This window comes from Drosophila serrata, unplaced genomic scaffold, assembly GCF_035046125.1.
Source record: "Drosophila serrata isolate PLE 108 unplaced genomic scaffold, ASM3504612v1 contig_293, whole genome shotgun sequence".
NCBI lineage: Eukaryota > Metazoa > Arthropoda > Insecta > Diptera > Drosophilidae > Drosophila > Drosophila serrata.
The window spans coordinates 1,189,792-1,215,993 of record NW_028257191.1 but is presented as its reverse complement, the minus strand read 5'-3'; the positions used below and the strand labels follow the sequence as shown (position 1 = coordinate 1,215,993).

The following is a 26,202-nucleotide window of genomic DNA, read 5'->3' as shown; positions in this document are numbered from 1 at the left end:
ATAAAGCTTAATAAATAAGAAATAAGAAATAAGAAATAAGAAATAAGAAATAAGAAATAAGAAATAAGAAATAAGAAATAAGAAATAAGAAATAAGAAATAAGAAATAAGAAATAAGAAATAAGAAATAAGAAATAAGAAATAAGAAATAAGAAATAAGAAATAAGAAATAAGAAATAAGAAATAAGAAATAAGAAATAAGAAATAAGAAATAAGAAATAAGAAATAAGAAATAAGAAATAAGAAATAAGAAATAAGAAATAAGAAATAAGAAATAAGAAATAAGAAATAAGAAATAAGAAATAAGAAATAAGAAATAAGAAATAAGAAATAAGAAATAAGAAATAAGAAATAAGAAATAAGAAATAAGAAATAAGAAATAAGAAATAAGAAATAAGAAATAAGAAATAAGAAATAATAAATAATAAATAATAAATAATACCTATGTAAGGTTTTTTTTCGGTTTCTGAACCGGGTAGGTGAATATTTTAAAGATATATAGAACGATTTCGCTCTATATATGCCCGATTCGTCCTATAAGACGCCTACGGACTAATAACCTCCCATTGAAATAAAAGCCTAATAATAATGCAGCAAGGGTATTAAAACTATCTTATTTTTATGAGGAATTCCAATGGCTTTGCTACAAAAATCAGTTACAGAAAACCTTTCTAAAATACCCTCGCATATACCCACATCAAAGGAGCTTATTGGCTCATCATAAAAACTAAAGAGCTCAGAGAATCTTTTTCCTATAATAAAAATTTCTCCCTCCTCTTCAACTAAGGAATCTATTTTAATAGGAACTATATCCTGAACAAAACAAAAATTATCGGGACTTTTCCCGCTAAGCTGACAACCTTTTAATTTCAAAATTCTCCCTTCTATTTTAATGTGTTGCTCTTCTTTTTTCACTAATTTCTCTTCGCAAATTTTCCTGTATATTTGTTCTAGAATTTGTGTGGGTTTCGGACAAAACGCTTTAGGGTCTGCAAATAATTTTCAAAGGCGTACGACAAACCATTAATCGGATCTCCGACTACTTTGATTGTATCGCTTAAATGAAGCAAGCCGTGAACATTGTATGAAACACTGTTCTCGCCAAAAATCAAAGGGAAATTTTGAACAAAAACATTTAACATTTTCTGAGAAACGTTAATATTTTGAGGGCCTTGTTTTTCAGAGCAGAGCAATGTATGTATATGCATAATGCAAAAGCAAAAATTCATAAAAATGATCTTTTTTATAATGTATCCTTAAGAGCTACAATCCCAGTATACAATAAAAACTGTCTGAATTCTGTGGCTTTCCAGTTTGGGAGCTCCAACAAGGTTCTCGGCTTGCGTGCAATCTCTTTTGGAATATACCTACTTATTGACGTCAATGTTTTTGAAACAGTTCCCTTTTCAATGTTGCTCAATTTTTCTGCAACTTTGTTATAATACAATCTATATACAAATTTTCGCATTACACCTAGTTCGACCAGATGCATGCAATCAAGAGGAACTTGTGTTACCATTGAAACTCCAAGTTTTTCAAAAGTGGACTGTTCCTTTAAATATTTCAAAGTGTGATGGCTAGGATGCTTTCTGGTACGAAAATCTTCGTCGGAAATTGTATCCTCACACTTTGTGCTAAACGTTAAAACTGAATTAATTTTTGTTGCAACCTGCAAGCACTTTGTACATCCATGGCTGGATGTGTTACCAGGAGTGCCTGTCACGTAAGCTCTTGCAGAAGCATCGCAAATAATTGCCCTAAGCTTAAGAAATACTTTGTTATTTAATATAGTGTTCCCATTCTGGATCATATCGGACAACTCGGTGATAAATTTACTTAAAAAATCATCACTATCAAGAGGTTTGTTATACCCCATGAAAACACCTATTGGCAGAACAGGAAGATTTCGAATGTTATTAATTCGAATTAAAATTGGCCACAATTGGGCACGATAACTATTAAATAACGGAAGTCCGTCATTATTGACATCAATACTTAGGTATTCCGGTATATTTCCTAAAGCTACAATGTTTTCTAACTGTTTGCTTAAACCGATATGCAAATAAGAGCCCCCATTTATTTGCATAATATCAGGTTTATTACTGCAATTAAATCTATAAAATGGCTTTATTTTTAAATTGTGACGATTAAGAATATTTATTAAATCTGTCGCACAATTTCTTGTAGGCTTATGTTTTAAATACCATTCTTTTAATTCGGCATTTAAATAATTTTCTTTGCCAACATCTGCCATTTCTGCATCTATTCCTTCCCCAACATTTAAAATTTCTTCTACTTCTACATTTTGAAATTCTAAATTTTCTTCTACGTCTCCTAGTTCTATATGATTGGAGGTTCCTGCAGCTGCTGCAAGTCCTATTTTTTCTTTCAATTTTTCCTGCTCTTTCTTAACTAACCTACGCATTTGCCTATTTCCAATCATTTTTAAATTTCTTTATTCCCTTAATAGCTAAAAAAAAAAGAATACAATGAACTCAAGTGAAAAGCTTTTAAATTGAAGTTAATTTCTATTTTTAAATTTTTATAAATTAATAAATTTTTATTATTAATTAATTAATATTAATGTTTATTCAAAAGTTGTAAGACTTATAACTTCGATTTACGAACGCGTTCACATATGCACGGTATATAGGCTTACTAGGGGAAGATTAACGAATATTTGGTGAAAATTTCAGTTGTTTTTAACTTTTAGATTTCGAGAAAATCAAATAAGAGTGAGTGGTGAAGTTGGGCTGATATCTAAGGCGCGAACTATGAAAGTGGAACCAGCAGAGAACCACTCGCTGAACCAGACCATGGAACCATGTTAAGAAAAATACTAAAATCCATCAATATAGGAATTTGTTGAATAAAATATTAAGAAACGAATTTGGTAGGATTTTCATCAAAATCTGGGAAAATTACCTATTTCGTTCCTTTTAAATTGTTTTAGTATATTTTACGACGGACTGTAAAATCTTACTCCCTTAAATGAACGCGTGCAAACTTGCACGGTATCTCAAACAATAGGGAAAAATATTCTCTAATTTCGAATTAAATCTTAATTCGCTCTAACCGTCAGATTTTGAGAAACTAGCGTTTTCTTTTTGCGACTTATTCATTTCGATAGGGCCGCCTCCCACTCCCTACCGATGAATAGCCCGCCAAAAAATATTCCTATTGACCATTTAAGAATTGTATAATATATGCATGCCCCATGAATGGAATTGACATTCCAAGCATTTTGGTAATGTATATATTATATATTGCATAAATATTTGCAAATATTTCGATATATCGATAGGGCTGCTTCCCCCACCATATCGATGAATATATCGGGAACTAAATTCCGGTAAATCAAATTAACTGGAATCCTGAAGTGAGCACGCGGCTTTACAGGACAGCTTTTTAAGTAAGAGCACAATATTTTTTATAAAATGTAGTTTAATTTTCATCCGTTCCTTCCGATTTGGCGTTCAGTTACTCCCCTCGTCCGTATCCGCGTTAAATTCTGTGGCGGACGGGTCTCGGGGAAGATTATTTTAACCACTGAGCTGATATGTAAGCTTCATCTTCCATCAGGGGCACGAGGCCAAGTCGAACTTCAATCATTGATTGACATTAAGCGGTGGGTGATTGGACGTTCGACATAAACAAATGGCCAACACGAAACATGAAACGTGGCAGTGCACTCTGGGCCATCGTTGGCAATCGAGTTCAGCGCATGTGGATGCCGTTTAAGCCATGACGAAGTCCAAAGCGCCGACCAACTTAAACTACACGTGCATTATAATGCAATTCACATTTTTGTTTTCAACAGATTTTCATCAAATTTTAGATATAGCCCTTTTTATTATTCTTGAATTTGGATTTTCATTTCATGAAAATAGCGCTGTTTATAATTTGGTAGCTGATACGGTCTATCCCTGGTGTTTTGACCTTAAGTTGATTTCTAGCGTTAGTTGTAAGGTAAGGGGGGATGAGTTGTGTGTTAAATATTGGTTTAGCTTTCCTTTGTGAGATCTGAATGTTTTTGTTGTTTTTAATTTTGTTTTAATACAAAACTTTATTTATTAAAAAAAAAATATATATAAAACTTTATTATTTCATTTTCAGGGCCAAAATTAATTTTTTAAGAGATGCTTTAAGACAGTCTATTGAGACTGGGGCTATAGGCATATCAGGGAATTTATCAAATAGCGATTTTAATGCTATTTTCACAATATATAAACAAATATCTAAAGTTAATGACGGTTGGTTTGAAAGCAAGAGTACGACTCATAAATGGAGCAAACTTGTATTTCAAAGTTATAAACGCGCCCTTAAAGATTCAAATATAAAAGTATCCTCCCCAGCTTCATCGCAAAAAGATGAAATAGAAGCAAATGCTGATCCCGTTTTTACTATTTTAAAAGCCACACTGAAGCTCTAGAAAATCTTTCAAGTAGTATAGTTTCAATTTCCCCACCCAACCCGATAGAAGAAAGCCTTATTGAAGCGAGATTAAAATGTCTTCGCAAGGCATGTCGAGGGACATGCCTGAGGGAGAATTTTTACTCAATAAATGTTTAATAATAATAAAATTTTAAGTCGATAAGACTTAATCACACATCATTTGTTGCCTATGCGTATTGCTCTGATCCTTCTTGTAATTTTTACATGTTCAAAGGGTCTTACAGTGGATCAGTAAAAGTTTTTTCGAATAAGTTAAACTTGACACATTCCATAAAATCAATGAAAACAACTCAGTGTGGGGCCATAAATCGGTTTACAGCCAAGCAAGAAATAAAGAGCAGCACTGCTTTTAAATACAGGATTAAACTATTAAATACAACAGCTTGTGTTTTAATTTTGTGTACCAAAAAAGAGAGACATTTCCGACAGTATGCGTTCAGTTTTGCACGAGCCACTATGCAAAAATAATGTGTTCAGACATTGACAAAACTGTTGGGTTGTCAAATGTTGCATTAAGAGATTTCTTAAGAAATGCCCTGGGTCTGGCTTATAATATAGGTACTGTTAGTGAATTAGAAAAATGGTTCTTTAATATAGTTACCATTCTTTTATCTCCAGTTATAAACAACAAGGTACGTGAGGCTAATTCATATTTATAAAGAAATACCTCGATGGCTTTTGATTTGAGAGAGCATGAGACAAATGCCAAGCCAATTCGAAAGAATATTGACTACACACTTAAAACCATTGCTGGTAAAAGTGAATTTTATAAACGATTAGAAATAATGAAGTCTCAAGTATTAGAGATAAGTTTATCATTCTATCATCCTAAAATGTCAGAAATTATTTTAGGAAAATATATTGTTTATGCACCATTTTGGACCAATGTAATGGGAGTTTTTATTGATTTTAGCAATAAAAAACACAGTAATGGTCCTGTAGAGTCTCTATTTAAGACACTGAAACACAGTGTGATAAAAAATAAGGAGGGGCTGAAACTTAAAAAATGTTCTTACAGAATCGTTCAAATCAAGGACGTTTTTGACGGAAAATAAACGTTTTTACGTTCTAAATTGTAAGAATCTGTTTCGGTCTACACATACAATGAATTTAAATCAATTTGTGTATCACCTCGAATTAGATGATATATTAACACAGCAGAACAAAAAGTGTCTCTATAACTTTGTATTAGATGCAGCTTTAACTGCTATTATTTATATGTTAAATAACGCTACATTCATTAACCTTCAATGTCAACTAAATGATTATGGTTTTCAGAATGAGGCTAAAATTAAAATAGCTTATGATGAATTAGTTATTCCTCACTGTTACCAAAATCATTTTAGTATATGCTTTGTAGATATAATTAAACAAGAGTTTATGTATTTAGATCCTTTCGGTCAAACAACAATGGCCGAAAAATGTATAATATATTACAAAGATATGTTAGACCGTATAAGCAAAATGAGTTATACTTGCGTCCCTATAAAACACGATACTCAAAAAGACGAGTATAATTGCAGTTTGCAAAATGCTACATGCTGAATAACTCCATGACAAATTTGCAGGCAGCATTTTTGTGCAAAAAGGAAGTTTTTCAACAACTGCTTAGCCTGGGTGATTCCCCTGCTGACATTTGCTTGCATTGTGGCAAGCATTTATTCGATACTTGTCTGCAAACTGCGTTTGCATAACGTCAGCTGGCTAAAGGATGTATCTTTATAACAGTTTGTTGAAGCAGTGAATTCCTGGCTTTTTCCCATCCTTTGCATTCGAAAATGTTGAAAGGTATAAAAAAAAAAGCTTCAGGAGCAGCTGCAGCTCAACCTCTGTTCACAAAGGAGGATCTTTTCGAAGCCTTTGCCGTGGACTTACTGGAGGCAAAGGAAGCAATGAATCACTTCGGATTCAATAACTACGGATCTTTCTGATCAACCTCTAGCACTGATGATGATTTTTCTGAGGGCTTTCGGGTCAGGAGCAAGTGGCCACAACTCAGAAGGACATAATCTTCAGGAGTGCTCCTTGCTCTATCGAGAAAACTCATCCTACCGGCAAGGGATTTTTTTAGGTACTGCTCTCGTACATGTAACGCAGGTATATAGAAGAGATTTTACCGCACGAACTATAGATTCAAAGTCAGCAATATCAATATAATCCCGCCAACAGCATCAACACTATTATCACAATCAACTCAGCCCCCGAAATGACTTTAAGACTTATCCAAAAGAGTATTTGGATGCTCCAATTAAATATAATGAATTGAACATTAATTGAGCAAACTTTTTTTAAATGTAGGTTTTCATGTTTACTTGCGAAAATCAAGAAGCAGGAATATACCACCTCCAGCTCCATAAAACAATTACATTTTTTGGGTGACACAAGAGGAATTCGATGACCTGATTAAGAACATCGAGGAAGGAAGCTCAGTTTCCATAAACAGTAAAATTGTATTTTTTTTTTGTCTCAAAAAGGGGAAGTTTAAAATAAATATTCCAATATATTAAGTTTCAACAATCAAATTGTTGTCTCGAAAATATAACATTGTGTAGCAACCAAAATTAAAAAAATTAACTATTTCAACGATATTGATATCAATGAGATGGTGAATTCCAAAAAAAATACCCGAGACTGAAAAGCCTCTGGACACCGGAGGGCCAAACACAATTTTTACAAACATACCGGTGGTATGTGGGTATCTTGTGGTAGCAGAGCTCCGCGAAATCTTTCCAAATGAGAAGTAAACTTTATTGGAGCAAATGAAATAATTTTTACGGGACTTGAGACAAATTTTCTTCTTGTCAAGAAACCAAAATATAAATGTATTTATTATTTTAACAAGTAGTATATTTGTAGATGGGACATTTATATATATTATTTTATTTTGAATCGTAAGTCCCGTGGCGCCGGGGGCCTTGTCCCCGGTTGCATAATTCAGCTAAAAAGGGTATGTTCGTAATTTTGTCGGCATTACACTGGAGCCTGCCAGAAAAACAGTACATTTATATATATTTATTTATGGACATTATTTTATTTACTTTTTTTTTATTTGTTTATAAAGTAAATAGCAATGACTGTCTTTCTTAAATTATATTGTACCACTAAGCAAGAAATACATAGAGAAGTCAAACAGTACCAAATAGTACTATCACAAAAACGGTTGAGCCTGGAACCCCAGAGCACCCGAACGATATGTCTAGAACCCCAGAGCACCCGAACGATATGTCTAGAACCCCAGAGTGCGTTCGGCTTTTTCGAGTTCGAAGCATTCGTTCGAAACCGAGCACAACATGAACTCACTTTTCAGTGGCAGATCGACCGTGGAACGATGTGCAGGGGTGCATTTCTTTGCGCATGCCCCATACCATATTCCGACGCTAACTTTTGAAAAATTCTAACTCCCTAAAATGAACGCGTGCAAACTTGCACGGGATCTTAAAAGAAAGGGAAAAATATTCTGTAATTTCGAATTAAATCTTTACTCGATCTAACCGTCAGATTTATAGAAATTCAAGTGTTTCTCTTTCCGTCCTCATTCACAAACACTGGTTTCGTAATGACCCTAAAGCCATGTGGCATGCCCCATACCATATTCCGACGCTAACTTTTGAAAAATTCTAACTCCCTAAAATGAAAGCGTGCAAACTTGCACAGTATCCCAAAAGATAGGGAAAAATATTCTCTAATTTCGAATTAAATCTTATTTAGATCTAACCGTCAGATTTTGAGAAATCAGCGGTTTCTTTTTCCAACTCATTCATATCGATAGGGCCGCTTCCCACACCCTATCGATGAATAGCCCGCCAGAAAATATTCCTATTGGCCATTTAAACAATTGTATGAAATAATCATGCAACATGAATGGAATTGACATTCCAAGCATTTCAGTATTGTATTTATTATATATTGTATATAATATATAAATTATATATTTCGATATATCGATAGGGCCGCTTCCCACGCCCTATCGATGAATAAGTCAGGAACTAAATTCCGGTAAATCCAGTTTTCTAGAATCCTAAAGTGAGCACGCTGCTTGACGAAATTTATAAAATGTGTAAGTACATATGAATGCTAATATTTACGATAAACTGCAATTCGTTTTGTTTTCAGCGAAACAAGAAGCAACTTTCATTTCATGGAAGAAAGGTGTAGATGGAAAACATAGGAATAATAAGTGAGTGCATATTGTTCCTATATATAATTTATATAATATAAGTTATTGTCAGCCTTTTCCGACCCTATAAGATGTATGCATACATATGTATGTATGTATAGTCTTTAACTATTTACCGATCTAGCTGTGTCCATTTGTCCGTCCGTTTCATCGTTGCTGTGCCCATCCGTTTGCCCGTTTCTGTTTAAAGCTATATGAATGATATGTGGATATGTACATATGTATGTATACACAGAGTGCAAGCCAAAATGTGATGTGTATGAAGACAATTCGGCCTCTGTTGTTCAAGGATGGCCTCTTCTGCATAAGTGCTGCCTTCCAGTTGTTAGCACTTCAGCTCCGAATTAAGCGTTTGGCGATAGGGAAGCAGCTCATAGTGGATGATTCCCTGCCAATCCTACCAAACACACAGAAGAGCCTTCCTGGCCGTCAATCCAGGCTTGGCCATCGTCTGGGCCTGGTGTTTTGAACTTAAGTTGATTTCTAGCGTTAGTTGTACGGTAAGGGGGGATGAGTTGTGTGTTAAATATTGGTTTAGCTTTCCTTTGTGAGATCTGAATGTTTTTGTTGTTTTTAATTTTGTTTTAATACAAAAAACTTTATTTACTAAAAAAAATATATATAAAACTTTATTATTTCATTTTCAGGGGCAAAATTAATTTTTTAACAGATGCTTTAAGACAGTCTATTGAGACTGGGGCTATAGGCATATCAGGGAATTTATCAAATAGCGATTTTAATGCTATTTTCACAATATATAAACAAATATCTAAAGTTAATGACGGTTGGTTTGAAAGCAAGAGTACGACTCATAAATGGAGCAAACTTGTATTTCAAAGTTATAAACGCGACCTTAAAGATTCAAATATAAAAGTATCATCCCCAGCTTCATCCCAAAAAGATGAAATAGAAGCAAGTGTTGATCCCGTTTTTACTATTTTAAAAGGCCACACTGAAGCTCTAGAAAATCTTTCAAGTAGTATAGTTTCAATTTCCCCACCCAACCCGATAGAAGAAAGCCTTATTGAAGCGAGATTAAAATGTCTCCGCAAGGCATGTCGAGGGACATGCCTGAGGGAGAATTTTTACTCAATAAATGTTTAATAATAATAAAATTTTAAGTCGATAAGACTTAATCACACATCATTTGTTGCCTATGCGTATTGCTCTGATCCTTCTTATTATTTTTACATGTTCAAAGGGTCTTACAGTGGATCAGTAAAAGTTTTTTCGAATAAGTTAAACTTGACACATTCCATAAAATCAATGAAAACAACTCAGTGTAGGGCCATTAATCGGTTTACAGCCAAGCAAGAAATAAAGAGCAGCACTGCTTTTAAATACAGGATTAAACTATTAAATACAACAGCTTGTGTTTTAATTTTGTGTACCAAAAAAGAGAGACATTTCCGACAGTATGCGTTCAGTTTTGCACGAGCCACTATGCAAAAATAATGTGTTCAGACATTGACAAAACTGTTGGGTTGTCAAATGTTGCATTAAGAGATTTCTTAAGAAATGCCCTGGGTCTGGCTTATAATATAGGTACTGTTAGTGAATTAGAAAAATGGTTCTTTAATATAGTTACCATTCTTTTATCTCCAGTTATAAACAACAAGGTACGTGAGGCTAATTCATATTTATAAGGAAGTACCTCGATGGCTTTTGATTTGAGAGAGCATGAGACAAATGCCAAGCCAATTCGAAAGAATATTGACTACACACTTAAAACCATTGCTGGTAAAAGTGAATTTTATAAACGATTCGAAATAATGAAGTCTCAAGTATTAGAGATAAGTTTATCATTCTATCATCTTAAAATGTCAGAAATTATTTTAGGAAAATATATTGTTTATGCACCATTTTGGACCAATGTAATGGGAGTTTTTATTGATTTTAGCAATAAAAAACACAGTAATGGTCCTGTAGAGTCTCTATTTAAGACACTGAAACACAGTGTGATAAAAAATAAGGAGGGGCTGAAACTTAAAAAATGTTCTTACAGAATCGTTCAAATCAAGGACGTTTTTGACGGAAAATAAACGTTTTTACGTTCTAAATTGTAAGAATCTGTTTCGGTCTACACATACAATGAATTTAAATCAATTTGTGTATCACCTCGAATTAGATGATATATTAACACAGCAGAACAAAAAGTGTCTCTATAACTTTGTATTAGATGCAGCTTTAACTGCTATTATTTATATGTTAAATAACGCTACATTCATTAACCTTCAATGTCAACTAAATGATTATGGTTTTCAGAATGAGGCTAAAATTAAAATAGCTTATGATGAATTAGTTATTCCTCACTGTTACCAAAATCATTTTAGTATATGCTTTGTAGATATAATTAAACAAGAGTTTATGTATTTAGATCCTTTCGGTCAAACAACAATGGCCGAAAAATGTATAATATATTACAAAGATATGTTAGACCGTATAAGCAAAATGAGTTATACTTGCGTCCCTATAAAACACGATACTCAAAAAGACGAGTATAATTGCAGTTTGCAAAATGCTACATGCTGAATAACTCCATGACAAATTTGCAGGCAGCATTTTTGTGCAAAAAGGAAGTTTTTCAACAACTGCTTAGCCTGGGTGATTCCCCTGCTGACATTTGCTTGCATTGTGGCAAGCATTTATTCGATACTTGTCTGCAAACTGCGTTTGCATAACGTCAGCTGGCTAAAGGATGTATCTTTATAACAGTTTGTTGAAGCAGTGAATTCCTGGCTTTTTCCCATCCTTTGCATTCGAAAATGTTGAAAGGTATAAAAAAAAAAGCTTCAGGAGCAGCTGCAGCTCAACCTCTGTTCACAAAGGAGGATCTTTTCGAAGCCTTTGCCGTGGACTTACTGGAGGCAAAGGAAGCAATGAATCACTTCGGATTCAATAACTACGGATCTTTCTGATCAACCTCTAGCACTGATGATGATTTTTCTGAGGGCTTTCGGGTCAGGAGCAAGTGGCCACAACTCAGAAGGACATAATCTTCAGGAGTGCTCCTTGCTCTATCGAGAAAACTCATCCTACCGGCAAGGGATTTTTTTAGGTACTGCTCTCGTACATGTAACGCAGGTATATAGAAGAGATTTTACCGCACGAACTATAGATTCAAAGTCAGCAATATCAATATAATCCCGCCAACAGCATCAACACTATTATCACAATCAACTCAGCCCCCGAAATGACTTTAAGACTTATCCAAAAGAGTATTTGGATGCTCCAATTAAATATAATGAATTGAACATTAATTGAGCAAACTTTTTTTAAATGTAGGTTTTCATGTTTACTTGCGAAAATCAAGAAGCAGGAATATACCACCTCCAGCTCCATAAAACAATTACATTTTTTGGATGACACAAGAGGAATTCGATGACCTGATTAAGAACATCGAGGAAGGAAGCTCAGTTTCCATAAACAGTAAAATTGTATTTTTTTTTTTGTCTCAAAAAGGGGAAGTTTAAAATAAATATTCCAATATATTAAGTTTCAACAATCAAATTGTTGTCTCGAAAATATAACATTGTGTAGCAACCAAAAATAAAAAAATTAACTATTTCAACGATATTGATATCAATGAGATGGTGAATTCCAAAAAGGAAACCCGAGACTGAAAAGCCTCTGGACACCGGAGGGCCAAACACAATTTTTACAAACATACCGGTGTACCCCCGGAATTTCCGTCGCCCATGGGTATCTTGTGGTAGCGGAGCTCCTCGCATGTGGCATGTTATAACTCGAATTTTTGAAAAGCCCGCGAAATCTTTCCAAATGAGAAGTAAACATTATTGGAGCAAATTAAATAATTTTTTCGGGACTTGAGACAAATTTTCTTCTTGTCAAGAAACCAAAATATAAATGTATTTATTATTTTAACAAGTAGTATATTTGTAGATGGGACATTTATATATATTATTTTATTTTGAATCGTAAGTCCCGTGGCGTCGGGGGCCTTGTGCCCGGTTGCATAATTCAGCTAAAAAGGGTATGCTCGTAATTAAAATTACACTGGAGCCTGCCAGAAAAACAGTACATTTATATATATTTATTTATGAACATTATTTTATTTACTTTTTTTTTATTTGTTTATAAAGTAAATAGCAATGACTGTCTTTCTTAAATTATATTGTACCACTAAGCAAGAAATACATAGAGAAGTCAAACAGTACCAAATAGTACTATCACAAAAACGGCTGAGCCTGGAACCCCAGAGCACCCGAACGATATGTCTAGAACCCCAGAGTGCGTTCGGCTTTTTCGAGTTCGAAGCATTCGTTCGAAACCGAGCACAACATGAACTCACTTTTCAGTGGCAGATCGACCGTGGAACGATGTGCAGGGGTGCATTTCTTTGCGCATGCCCCATACCATATTCCGACGCTAACTTTTGAAAAATTCTAACTCCCTAAAATGAAAAATATTCTCTAATTTCGAATTAAATCTTATTTAGATCTAACCGTCAGATTTTGAGAAATCAGCGGTTTCTTTTTCCAACTCATTCATATCGATAGGGCCGCTTCCCACACCCTATCGATGAATAGCCCGCCAGAAAATATTCCTATTGGCCATTTAAACAATTGTATGAAATAATCATGCAACATGAATGGAATTGACATTCCAAGCATTTCAGTATTGTATTTATTATATATTGTATATAATATATAAATTATATATTTCGATTTCCCACGCCCTATCGATGAATAAGTCAGGAACTAAATTCCGGTAAATCCAGTTTTCTAGAATCCTAAAGTGAGCACGCTGCTTGACGAAATTTATAAAATGTGTAAGTACATATGAATGCTAATATTTACGATAAACTGCAATTCGTTTTGTTTTCAGCGAAACAAGAAGCAACTTTCATTTCATGGAAGAAAGGTGTAGATGGAAAACATAGGAATAATAAGTGAGTGCATATTGTTCCTATATATAATTTATATAATATAAGTTATTGTCAGCCTTTTCCGACCCTATAAGATGTATGCATACATATGTATGTATGTATAGTCTTTAACTATTTACCGATCTAGCTGTGTCCATTTGTCCGTCCGTTTCATCGTTGCTGTGCCCATCCGTTTGCCCGTTTCTGTTTAAAGCTATATGAATGATATGTGGATATGTACATATGTATACACAGAGTGCAAGCCAAAATGTGATGTGTATGAAGACAATTCAACCTCTGTTGTTCAAGGATGGCCTCTTCTGCATAAGTGCTGCCTTCCAGTTGTTAGCACTTCAGCTCCGAATTAAGCGTTTGGCGATAGGGAAGCAGCTCATAGTGGATGATTCCCTGCCAATCCTACCAAACACACAGAAGAGCCTTCCTGGCCGTCAATCCAGGCTTGGCCACCGTCTGGGCCACTTCACCGATTTTCGAACACGACTGTTTGCGCCCTACATTGTCGTAAGAGATTTACTTTTCAGCGCCAGTCACCATACGCTACAAAAATGGTTCGATTTTCGGTTAATATTTATACCCTTGCAGGGTATTATAATTTTAGTCAGAAGTAACGCAGTGAAGGAGGCACCTCCGACCATATAAAGTGTATATATTCTTGATCAGGATCAACAGTCGAGTCGATCTAGCCATGTCCGTCTGTTTTTTGTTTTTTTTGCATCACATATGTATTTTAAAAGTAATCATATAACAAAAATAAATACATTTTAAGATCGTTATAAAACCGGCGTTTGTCTAAAAGTACAAGAATGTTTGTTCTTTTAATTTCCAACAATGGAATTTATTTAAGAATACATTTTCATATGTTTGGAATGACAGCTTGTCAAGTAAAAAAAACAAAACAAACAATTGGGTAATGCAGTTAGCAGTTAGTCAATGCATTGCTTATATATGCATATTGGTTTATGGTTAAATGCAGTTGTGTTAAGTAGGATTTGGGCATTTATTAGGAAACTTTATTATTTTTAAATACCATTAGTTAACGCATAAACCTAAACAAAAAACTGAAAATACTGACATTTTTTTCATGTCACAGCTTATTTCGTCCAAGAACTTAAAGTACACTATATTTGTAATTTGTTATTCTTAAATAACTTATTCTTGCAACCCATTGGAGAAGATATTAGCTTAAATATGTCTCACTTTGTGGTGTTTGGTTACACTGAAAGAAGCCATTGTATATGTATATATAAATTACTTATATAATATATGTCAAACTTTAAATATAGCGACCCCTTGTAAAAGTTAATCTTATTTAATTTATAGAATAAAATTTTAAAATTAATTGTTACATCCTTGAAGAGTATTATTATTTCAGTCAGACGCTTGCAACGCTATGAAGGAGTCATAATAAATAAATATAATAATATTAATAATAATATACAATTAATTATTAGATATTGAGGAAAATGCAAATCTGTGAATGTATAACTGTAAATATAATATGTATAGGTGAATGAAATGAAAGCAGGTTTTACTTTTTTGCTTTTAAACATAAATTTATATAATTTAAATTAAAATGTACTTAATGGGACATTTTATTTTTATTAATTTGTTTTTAAAATTTATTATATTATAAATATTTATTTTATTTTGGCCCCTCTTCCTCCTCCACCGGCTGCTGCTGTTGTTGCTGATGCAGCTCTTCATCGGCCGGTATCTCCTGCGACGGAGGCTCCTGTTCCGGCAAAGGGCGGAGCACCTGCATTATGCCGAGCCGAACACGGCGGTGGTCGTCCCTTGAGTAGCTCTGGGATATTCTAAAGGCATATGCCTGGCGTTGTTGCCTGTTAAGGCCACCGCGTCCAGGGACTCCGCCGCCTCCACCTCGTCGACCGCCGTCGCCACCACCTCGTCGACCGCCACCGCCACCACCTCGTCCTGGGAGACCGCCGTCACCATCACCGCCAGTCTGATTTCCGCCGAAAAAATAGAAATTCATGTTCTGAAAAAGAAAAAAAAAATTAAAATAATTTAACTACATTTAAAAAAATATATTGTGCGCTTACTTTAGAACGCGTGCTCACTTCTTAAAAACTTGGATTTACCGGAATTTAGATTCCGACTTATTCATCGATAGGGCGTGGGAAGCGGCCCTATCGATATATCGAAATATATAATTTATATATTATTTACAATATATAATAAATACAATACTGAAATGCTTGGAATGTCAATTCCATTCATATGGCATGATTATTTCATACAATTGTTTAAATGGCCAATAGGAATATTTTCTGGCGGGCTATTCATCGATAGGGTGTGGGAAGCGCCCCTATCGATATGTAGCCAGTGTTTGTGAATGAGATCGGAAAGAGAAACACTTGAATTTCTCAAAATCTGACGGTTAGATCGAATTAAGATTTAATTCGAAATTTGAGAATATTTTTCCCTATCTTTTAAGATACCGTGCAAGTTTGCACGCGTTCATTTAAGAGAGTAAGATTTTTGTAAAAGTTAGAGTCGATTTTGGTTGTCGGGGAGCGGCATAACATGCCGCCGTGGTATACACTAAAATAATCTAAAAATAACAAAATAGATAAATTTTCCTTAATTTAGATGAAAATCACACTAAATTGTTTTGAATGGCTCTTCTATTTATTGTCAGTCACTTTTCTTAATATTTTATTCAACAAATTGCTATTTTCATTTAATTTAGTATTATTTTTAACATGGTTCCATGGTCTGGTTCAGCGAGTGGTTCTCTGCTGGTTCCCATCTGGATCCATTTTCATAGTTCGCGCCTTGGATATCAGCCCAAATACACCACCCACTGTTATTCGATTTTCTCGAAATCTGACGGTTAAAAACAATTGAAATTTTCACCAAATATTCCTTAATCTTCCCCTAGTAAGCCTAAGCATATGCGCACGCGTTCGTAAATTGAAGTTATATGCCTTACCATTTTTGATGCCCTATTTTGTATGGAGCCGACCCCGAGGTTAGATCACTGTAAAGCAATTTGCTCAAAAACTGACGGTTTGAAAAAATTGAAACTTGGTACGGAAAAACTAGAATAAATGTCCATTTTTTTGGCGTATCGGGTATTGCTGCACGCTTTCGATTAGCCGAGATATTAAGAAATTCGTGAAAACATGATTTTTCACATGCTTTTTTTTAATATATCCAACTGTCAAATACTTTTAAACTCAGTATAAAACAATAGTAAATTCATTTTTTAGCATTTTGAAACTTTATTTTATTCAAATTAGTGCCCTAATTACGAATTAAATTAAACATTAAAGGTCCCCTCCGTGTTCCGTTTTCCCACCGTTCCATTTCGACGCTAATTTGACGGACATTGGATTAGAGCTAGAAAAAACCTCGATGCAACACCGATACTATCGATGTTGGCGAAAATTTTTCAATATCGATGTTTTATTTTTCAACATCGATTATCGTCACTTACAACCGGGTAAAAGAAGAAGCATCAACGCGTGGTAAGGTAAGTGAAAATTAATGTGAATATTATTAACAAAAACTAATCCATTGTTATCTTTAATTTTAATAGAGTTTATTGGTGGTGTTGGCAGTCACCAACTCTACAGCCGGAGAACCGGCAGTTTACTTTTTTGCAACAAAAAGTTGCTGAAAAAACGAAGTCTGCCAGAGCAGACTCTATTATAGCTCTGCGACAATTCTTAGACGTTTCCAACTCTCCTGAGGATAGCAACCCATTAACTTTTTATAAGGTATTTTAAATTTAAACTTTTATTTTATATAAAATCCAATATTTATGTTATAGATGAGCCCTGACGAAATGGCACCTTTCAAAGCTACTGCAAAGCAATACCTTTGCGTGCCAGCCACATCAACTGCATCCGAGAGGGCGTTCAGCAAAGCCGGACAAATAATTAGTGACCGCAGAAGCTGTCTAAAACCAAAAACTGTAGATAAACTTTTGTTTTTAAACAAAAATGCAGATGATCTCCTATAAATAAATGTTGAAATTAAAAAAAAAAAATATTTATTTTTACTTCGATAATCGATTATAATCGATGTTTTCCTTCTCAAACATCGAAAACATCGATGTCACCGAACATCGATGTTTTTCCAACTCTAGCTTCTTCAAGAGTGAAAGGAATAGGAATAGGTAAATTCCTTGATGTCTCCAATGACTGTTTTATGTTATGTCCAGAATTCTCATCATTATTTAATGAACAAACTATTTTTGAAGCAGTGCGCATACCAGACTTGTACAAGCTGCTACTGGTTGCTACTAACAACTGTTCACAAGTGGATTCCTGAACTAAGTTCGATACTAGTTTGCTTCGCGCTTTCGGGCACAGATCACCAAAATTTTTCATTGCTCTGCCAATATCAGTTGTTGTCACACTATTCAGTACCAGAGGCGTATCGAGCCATTTCTGATTTTTCTTTTCAACAAATTTTTTGTTGTAATGGCAAGATTTCCATTTTGTTGTCAGGCTGCTTGCAAAATTGTTTAATTTTTTCTTAATATTTTGTTCTTCAGCTTCAGATAATTTGCTTTTTATTATTTGTCCCAACACATACTCGCTAAGCACCAAAAAATTTTTTCTGCTACATTTTCGCTGAGCCACAAGTCAAAAAAAGTTCTTCGAAGAACTGACATTCCACCTATAAAGTGCAATAGACTTAAGAGTTGGCCGTAGTTGGCTATCATTTGGGACATTTTGACACTACAGGGGCTTACACTTTTGACAAATACTAAAATTAGCTTGATTACGATTGAATCACATTAGTTACAGTTCAACGAAGACAGTAAAACGTTAAAAAATCATGAATTCAAAAGCATATTAATAACTACACATTAATAAGCTACACATACATAGACGAATCACGAACAGATTATTTACACTTAGTACATACCTTAGTTTAATGAAAACAATTGTTACTTTAATAAAATATCGTCAATTTGTGTATTTTTTCAAATATTGAAGACGACTCAAGATTAACCTCAAAAATTTGCGACTGCACGTGGAAAACATATGACGACTTTGAAAGCTCACAATTGATCAGCGCTGCTGCAAATAAAACAAAATTTAACTTAATATTCAACAATTTAATTTCGACTTTTATTCCGCTAGCAGAGACAACTGGCCCACTGTGCGTTCGGCTGTAAAAAAACACGGGTGTGTCCTTTTCTTGGAATAAGAGTACCAACACGTCCGGGTCTCTAAGATACTACGTAGTCGGGACACTGTTATCTGCTCCTCACATAAAATAATATTTTTTATTCTTTCTTGGACGTTGATGCACTAAGGTCAGTACATACAAGTGGCCCGTATGACACCAGGCACGTGCCTGTTTGGGTTAGGTGTTAGTAGTATTATATAGCGACTCCCAGAAACTATTGTTTGGACCAATTTAAGAAATACTTTAGTGTGTCCCGAGCTGTAATGTATTATGTTGATTTGCTGGACGGAATAAAAAATCATTGACCAAATTGAAAAGAATATAACAAAAATTTATTCAATTTAAACAAGTCAAGAAACTTCATTTAGGAGATCAATGTTGCGATGGATGAATAGTAATTTGTCCACTACTGCAGGCTTTAGCGAGCACCTTCGGTCCGATATGAGCTGCTTTGCCTTGCTAAACATACAGCAAAAGTGATTCCATGACCAACATTTTCAAGTTTGAGGGCATGTAAAACTTGAACGAATGAAGTTAATAATTTAAGCTTTTTTATTTTTAAATAGTATTTTATTTGTAACATTTAGGCATAAGTAAAAAAGTAATTAAAGAAACGATAGAATAGTAATAATTTAAAAACAAAAACAAGCGGCACGTACTCAGTTTTGCACCATTTAAGGAAATATACAAAATAATTTCATTATTAATATTTTGTCCAGAGACCCTATTGTCTATCACACTTTTTATTCGTTTTGGCATACTTTCAACTAATTTTTCAATAATTCCTTTCGGAATATTGTTCCATTCCGTTTCAACACGCCCCCAAAGATCGTCCAAGTTTGATGGGGCTGTTTGGTACTGCCCGAGCCGTCGCTTCACGATTGACCATAGGTTTTCAATCGGATTGAGGTCGGAACTTTGCGCTGGCCACTCCATCATCGTAAAATTTTGTTTTCCGAGTCATTCCTTAACAATTTTGGCAGTGTGCTTCGGATCCCCATCTTGCTGAAAAGTTATTTCCTGCTCTGGGTACGCACAACTGTTAACAAAATTGGGAAGATGGGTTTGCAAGATGCTTAAATAGTCTTCCTTTCTCATAATCCCGTCAATTTTGTGCAAGGGTCCAACGTTCCAATACGAAAAACATCCCCAGGCCATTATATTGCCGCCTTCATGTTTAACAGTTTGCTTCACATGGTGCCTTTGAAGCTTATCACCGGGTCTCCGCCAACAGTACTGTTTTCCATCCGATTGAAAACGATTAAATTTTTATTCATCCGACCAGATAACACGTTTCCAGTCTTCTATTGACCAGGTTTTGTGTGCCTTTGCGAAATTCAGTCGAGCCTTTACATTTTTCTGGGAAAGAGCAGGCTTGGATTTCTTCACTGCTGCGATGTAACCAATCCTACCTAGGGCTCTTGCAGCAGTCCATCGACTTACGCCTTTGTTTATTTCTATTGAAGCTTCTTTTGGCGTTAAAAGTCTATTTTTTCGCATTTTCGACATCATAAGTCGAGCGTCAGAGTCCTTTAAAAGACGACAGCGGCCAGTGAACTTATTTTGAGAACCAACATTTTGCCGTTTCTGCACCTTGACAACCACAGATTGGCTAATATGCAGTTTCTTAGCAATAGTGCGTGTCGAACACCCATTTTTAGTCAGGGCGATAATACTTTTTTCCTTATCCAGAGACAGCTTCTTCATCGTTCAGCAAATAGTTATAGGCTAACTTTCAAATTACACAAATGAACTATAAACTTGTGGAAGAGAGTTATTTTTTCATTTCTGACGACGATAAATAAATGCAAAATGCATTAAACGGTAAATCTTCTAATCATTTGCTGATAGGAATGTAAGAAGAGCAAAAAAATGAGCAAATAATGAAAAGTGCAAAACTGAGTACATCCCGTTAATTTTAGTTTTTATTTTATTACTACTTCATTCATTCTTTTACTCTTACACTTTATACACATAATTGTAACAAATAAACAAGTTATTCAAGAAAAAAAAAAGATTTGATCATTAACTTCATTCGTTTAAGTTTTACATGCCCTCAAACATGAAAATGTTGATAATGGAATCACTTTTGCTCCCCACTGTATGTTCCGAATCACATGAAGTTGCCGGAACGCACATATGTATGTTTTTTAACAATTAATTTCAAAACTTTTTCGTCGGTGTTCTAAAATAGAGGAAATAATTATTTTTTGCATTTAATAGTAATTTTTCGCAATACCTTCCAAAACTGTAAAGGATCCACAAACTCGGCGGCATTTGTTTTAAGCAAATATTGCCTGAGCAAAATTATGGCATCCGCTCTGTTGGGGCTTGACTTGGATGCAATCTTCGTTGGCAAAAACTATAAGCGTGCTCGCTTTTGTTGATCGGGTGGTGTTGAAGGCGTCTTTGAAGGTATTTGGGACAATTTATCGGATATTTCTTGTTCTAGAGCCTTTGCAGCCTCATCAGCATTAAAAGCGTGCAAGAATCCATATTTTTTAAAACAAGAGTCTATTAAAGTGGCGATTCTGGGTATTGTTCTTTTTTCATCTGCAAATCTTTCAGGAAAGCGTTTTGAAAGTAGCTCTAAGGCTTCAATGGCACCCAAAGATGTAACATTATTACCAAGATTATTCATTTTTTGATGAAGTTCGGCTATCATTGGAATTATCAGTGAAACAGATACCGTTTTATTTCCAGATACGTGCAAAGTTGCATCATTGAATGGTCTTAAAACATCGATGAGCTCGGATTTAGTTTCAATATCATCCGATGACAACGGTACTGGAGCTTTAGGAGATTAAAGAAGTACTTTACCAATGTAGGCGTTCCGAATTTTAATGCGCTCCTTCATTAAAAAGGCGCTGTTCCACCTTGTAGCCACTTCTTGAAATACACCCAAGGGGTTATCCACATCTTGCTCCTCTTTTAATTTGGCATTTGCAATGGTGCTTGATTTAAAGAAATTTACTATACGTTTGCATTTGAATAGTATTTCATTTATCATTTATCATTTCTTGAACCACTAAATTCAATGTATGCGAAAAGCATGGCAAATTCTTTATTTGCAGCAACTCGCAAGACTTCTTCATCGTTGCATCATTGTCAATGACGATGCACACAACTTTTCTGGTCACATCCCATTCTGTGAGCACATCCAACAATGTTTTGGATATATTTTTTGCTGAATGATATGTAGACGTCAAAAGTTTACGTGTTGTCAAGACCGCCGAGACTAATTAAAAACTTTCATTAATAAAATGACAAGTCACAGTCATATATCCGTCTAACGATTTTGATGTCCAGCCATCTGCTGTCAAAGAAACATGGGATACGTCTTGCAAAACTAATTTTAGATGTTCTTTAATATTGTTGTAGTTCTTGTCAAGAAGCTCATAACGAAACAACTTTTTATTGGGTATTTTATAACTCGGATCGTAATATTTTTCTTTGTTCAAAAAAAGTGTAAGATTGGTTTTCGGAACAGGTTCAGGGTCACCCTTTGTTGATTGATCGTAATGCTTATGCATGCTTCTTAGGTGATGCAATAGATTCGTAGTGTTTCCCTTGGTGTTTAACTTTGACGAGCAATGATTGCATATAGCCTCTTGGCCGCCTGCACATTTTTTAAAGTGGGACCAAACAAACTGAATGAAACTGCCCTACGTCGCTTACCCAGGCGGTTTTGCGGTTCCTCAATGTTCTCCTTTGATTCCATTTCTTTTGAATCGTCATTTTTATTTGCCCCAACTATAAAAGCAAAAAGAATTCCGCTAATGTAGAGTAAAGTAAAGTAACTAAAATATACTGAATACACAATCATACATACATATGTATGTATGTACATGTATATGTACACACACGAATGAGCACATGGCACTCGTTAAAACTTACTTTTTAGAAATTTGTCCATCGTTTTCTTCAACGTCGTTTTTAACACCACCCCATGGTGTTTGGTACTTACCCTTTCAACACTCTTTCTTATTGTGAAAATAAGTGATGGGAAAAATTTCATAAAAGCCATCGATGTTTGACAAATACATCGATGTTAAAATCGATGCTTAAAATTAGGTATCGATGTTAAGTATTCGTTTCCAAAACATCGATGCATCGGAAAACATCGATGTGTTGACAAGCCTCTAGTCGCAGATCGACCGCGGAACAATGAGCAGGAGTGCGTTTCTTCGCGCTGTGCTCGCGTTTCTGTTATTAATTTCCAATATAATGAATTGTTTGATATTGTCATGATAATTTACATACATATATTATTTAAATTACTTCGCCGCTCGAATTTGCTGCCGATTATAAAATACATTGCGTACATACATATAGGTGTAACCCAGGGAACACCACGAAGAGGCCATTGTAATAACAATGGGGCCATCAAAAGAGTCGACTTAAGATCCCCCACATAATTTTTCCGAAGCAGGACGAGCAATAAATAATTTAAAATGTGCTTTCTGTGCTCATAACAATCATTATCCTTCGAATACCATTGAGTATTTTTCTTCGGTTTCTGCCTGTGCAATACATTTAATTTTTAATGTGTCTTTTATATTTCTAGAATGAGGAAATTCTTCAAAAAATGTGTGAAATACATTATAATGCCGCTTAATAAGTTCAAAAAATCGTCCTGTGGGGCTTTTAGTTTCAAATTATTGTTCGTATTTTTGTAATTTTTGTTAAATAAAAATAGTTCGGATTGCTCAAAATTTACTAATTCATCTTTTGTAAGCATCTTGCAGGTATCGCAATTAAATTTCTGTTGTGATTTAAATAGCACAAATCCTGTAAAATATCTTAATGCGTTTTCACTTGCTACGCTCATGGCAAGGGTGGCGGTTTCGATATTGTCCATAACAAACAAATATCTATACCTTATAATACACCTGTTCTTGGTCATTTAGATCGGCGGGCTGTTCCTCATTTACGTTTTCAACTGCATTAATGATCATTTCATCATCATCTGGCTCGCAGTTTCCAGTGGTTCATTTAGAAGAGATAACCTTCATTGACAACATCTTTGAAATTATGGCATTGAACTCAAACACCATTGGATTGTTGTTTGTACCGCCTCTACTTCTTATTAAATAAAATAAGTGCTCCAGAGCATCCTGATTAAGGCGGGACAATATCAGAAAATATACATTGCCTTCACTCCAGACATCTTGCGCAAGCATTAAAACTGAATTTATGGAAAGAATTAATCCGTCTATGCAATAAACTTTGTTGGGGTATTTACATTTCTTTAAATAGTGTTTCATTTCAATAATGTATTTTTCTGTGTCACTATTCTTCTGCATGGCGGCTTTGAAAGGATTTTTACTATATATATTATTACTGTTCAAGCAATCGAAGAGCCTATTAAATTTTTCAATAAATTTTACTGTGCAAGTGCTTGCTCTTTGCAGTCATTAAATGTGCCATTTTCAATAAGTTTCTTTAAGGCAGAAGCGACTGTTTGGCTAAATGCCTGCGTAGCATATTTAACCTTAATTTTTTCGAAGGAGTTTGGGTCTATATGTCTCCGAGATAGCTTTGGGCATAACCGAGTTGACGAGTTTGTGTCAATTTCAAACAATTTAACAATAATTTAACGTAATGCGTTAAGTCGTTTTTACTGCAGCTTACAGTAAATCCAACACAAGATTTTTGGTTGAGGACATTTAACTGTAGAATTGATTGGATTTACTGCAGGAATTTTTTCAGTGTACACACGCCCGCATAAGGGCATATCAAGCAATTATTTGTCATTTTTTTCGTTGCCTCTTTCTGCCTTGAGCATGTACAAGCACCGGCACTCATACATTCCACAGAGACCGAGCAGCCAAACAGTGCCGACAAGACAAAAAACCCGACCACCTACAACTTTAAAGAAATAAATTTCGTGAACCAAGGATTTAAAATTATCCGCTGCTGTATTTTGTTTTTTTTTTTAGTTATTTATTTAATTTAATTTTTATTTGTATTATTTATTTATTTTATTTTTCATGTGTTTCATATATTGTTGAAGATTTGGCAGCTATCAAGGTATTTGAGGATGTTTTTGGAGTTTGGATTAGATGGGTTTGCTATCATAGTGAAAGGGTTAGGGCTGTGGATGAATGTGTTTATAATGTGATGTAAGGTAACTTGTGCATTGTTGCACAATGGGCAGAGGCTGTTTTTAGTTCTGTCGAGGTAGTGGGCGTTTGTTAGGTATGTGTGGCCAAGTCTGAGTCGGGTGATGATCATTTGTTCTCTTCTGTTAAGGGAAGAGTTATTGAAGGGGAGGTTGGTTGTTGATAACTTGTTTATTTCTTGGTACCAGTCTGATACGTATAATTGAGTTTGTTTCTCTCGGAACAGAATTTTAAAGTAGTGAGCTATGTCTTTAGTGTTATGGTTAGGTGTGTGGATAAGGGGGAGTTTGGCAGCAAGTTTAGCAGTTTTGTTAGCGTTTTCATTGCCCAGTATTCCAACGTGGCCAGGGATCCAAATAAGTTTTATTTTTGGGAAGAATTGGGTGATCATGTTTCTGGTTAAGGCTGGGTAGGATGAGTTGTTGTTTTGGTTAGTGATAGCGGATATTTTGGTTATCTGGTTTAGCTAACACTGGTAGCCACATTTCAGCTATTTTTTAGCTAATTTATTTGTTTCTTGTTTTTTTTTTACTATTGTACCAGTGAGGGCGACGTTTCTAAACCTTTTCGAATTTAGATTCAGACTGGCTTGTTCATCCTAGTACAGGCCTTGTCGCAGTTCTTTTATTCTATTTGGCGGTGCGTCAGCTAGACGGCCTCGATTTCGTCAGGGCCTAATTGAGCATGCCCATAGAGGTAAACTCGAAACCGACATCTGCGCCAGGAAAAAAGCCCAAAGCCAACACATCCACTCCGGTACCGGCTCGCCCTAGGCCGACACCCAAGTCCGCCAATCCGAAAGGAAGAACCGCATTGTCCGCGTCTCAAGGAAGGGATCTTTCGTCGCCAAGTTCAAAGGCCACTCCCCGGATTGTGATTTCCCATCCATTGGCGAAAGCATCTAGCGAATCGTCGCTTGCAGTTAGCGTGAGAATCCCTTCACTTCCAGAAGTGAGTTCATAAGGATGACACGCGCAGTCAACAAAATAATGGCATCCTCCGACGAGACAACGGCAGCAACCACTGCTTTGCACAAATTCATTGCGAGTTCATTGCAAAAATCAGACCGGGCTAAACCATTCGGTTTCGGCAAAGTCGACAAGACTTTGCAATTTTGCAATCCGCTCCCCTACCAAACCGGGTCTACAAATAGACACCGTAGCCTATGTCCTTTCGAAATTAGCGGGCAAATCCAATCCAATCCTCGCATCCAATTTCGAAAAATTCCTTGAAGGACCTGCCCGATCTCCAATGGGCGGACCCCAGTTTCTTTGAAAGTTTCCAGATCTACAGCCTTATCGGAGCCGTCATTCTACCGTCAGTGATGATGGGCGGCACGCGAAGGGATATTTACGGCTCACTTCT

The 26,202-nt window shown here is 35.2% G+C and overlaps 1 long non-coding RNA gene across 2 annotated transcripts; it reads right to left on the bottom strand.

The window, feature by feature from the left end:
• Window positions 1-20,663: 20,663 nt before the first annotated feature.
• LOC147643098 (uncharacterized) lies at window positions 20,664-22,765 on the bottom strand. 2 transcript variants are annotated; one of them, XR_015272589.1, is made up of 3 exons: window positions 22,610-22,765; window positions 20,952-22,465; window positions 20,664-20,897 (listed from the first exon to the last, which is right to left on the bottom strand). It is a non-coding gene; the product is annotated as an uncharacterized LOC147643098 (long non-coding RNA). The 2 variants fall into 2 exon arrangements; XR_015272588.1 differs by having other exon boundaries at window positions 20,952-22,488; window positions 22,610-22,744.
• Window positions 22,766-26,202: the final 3,437 nt, after the last annotated feature.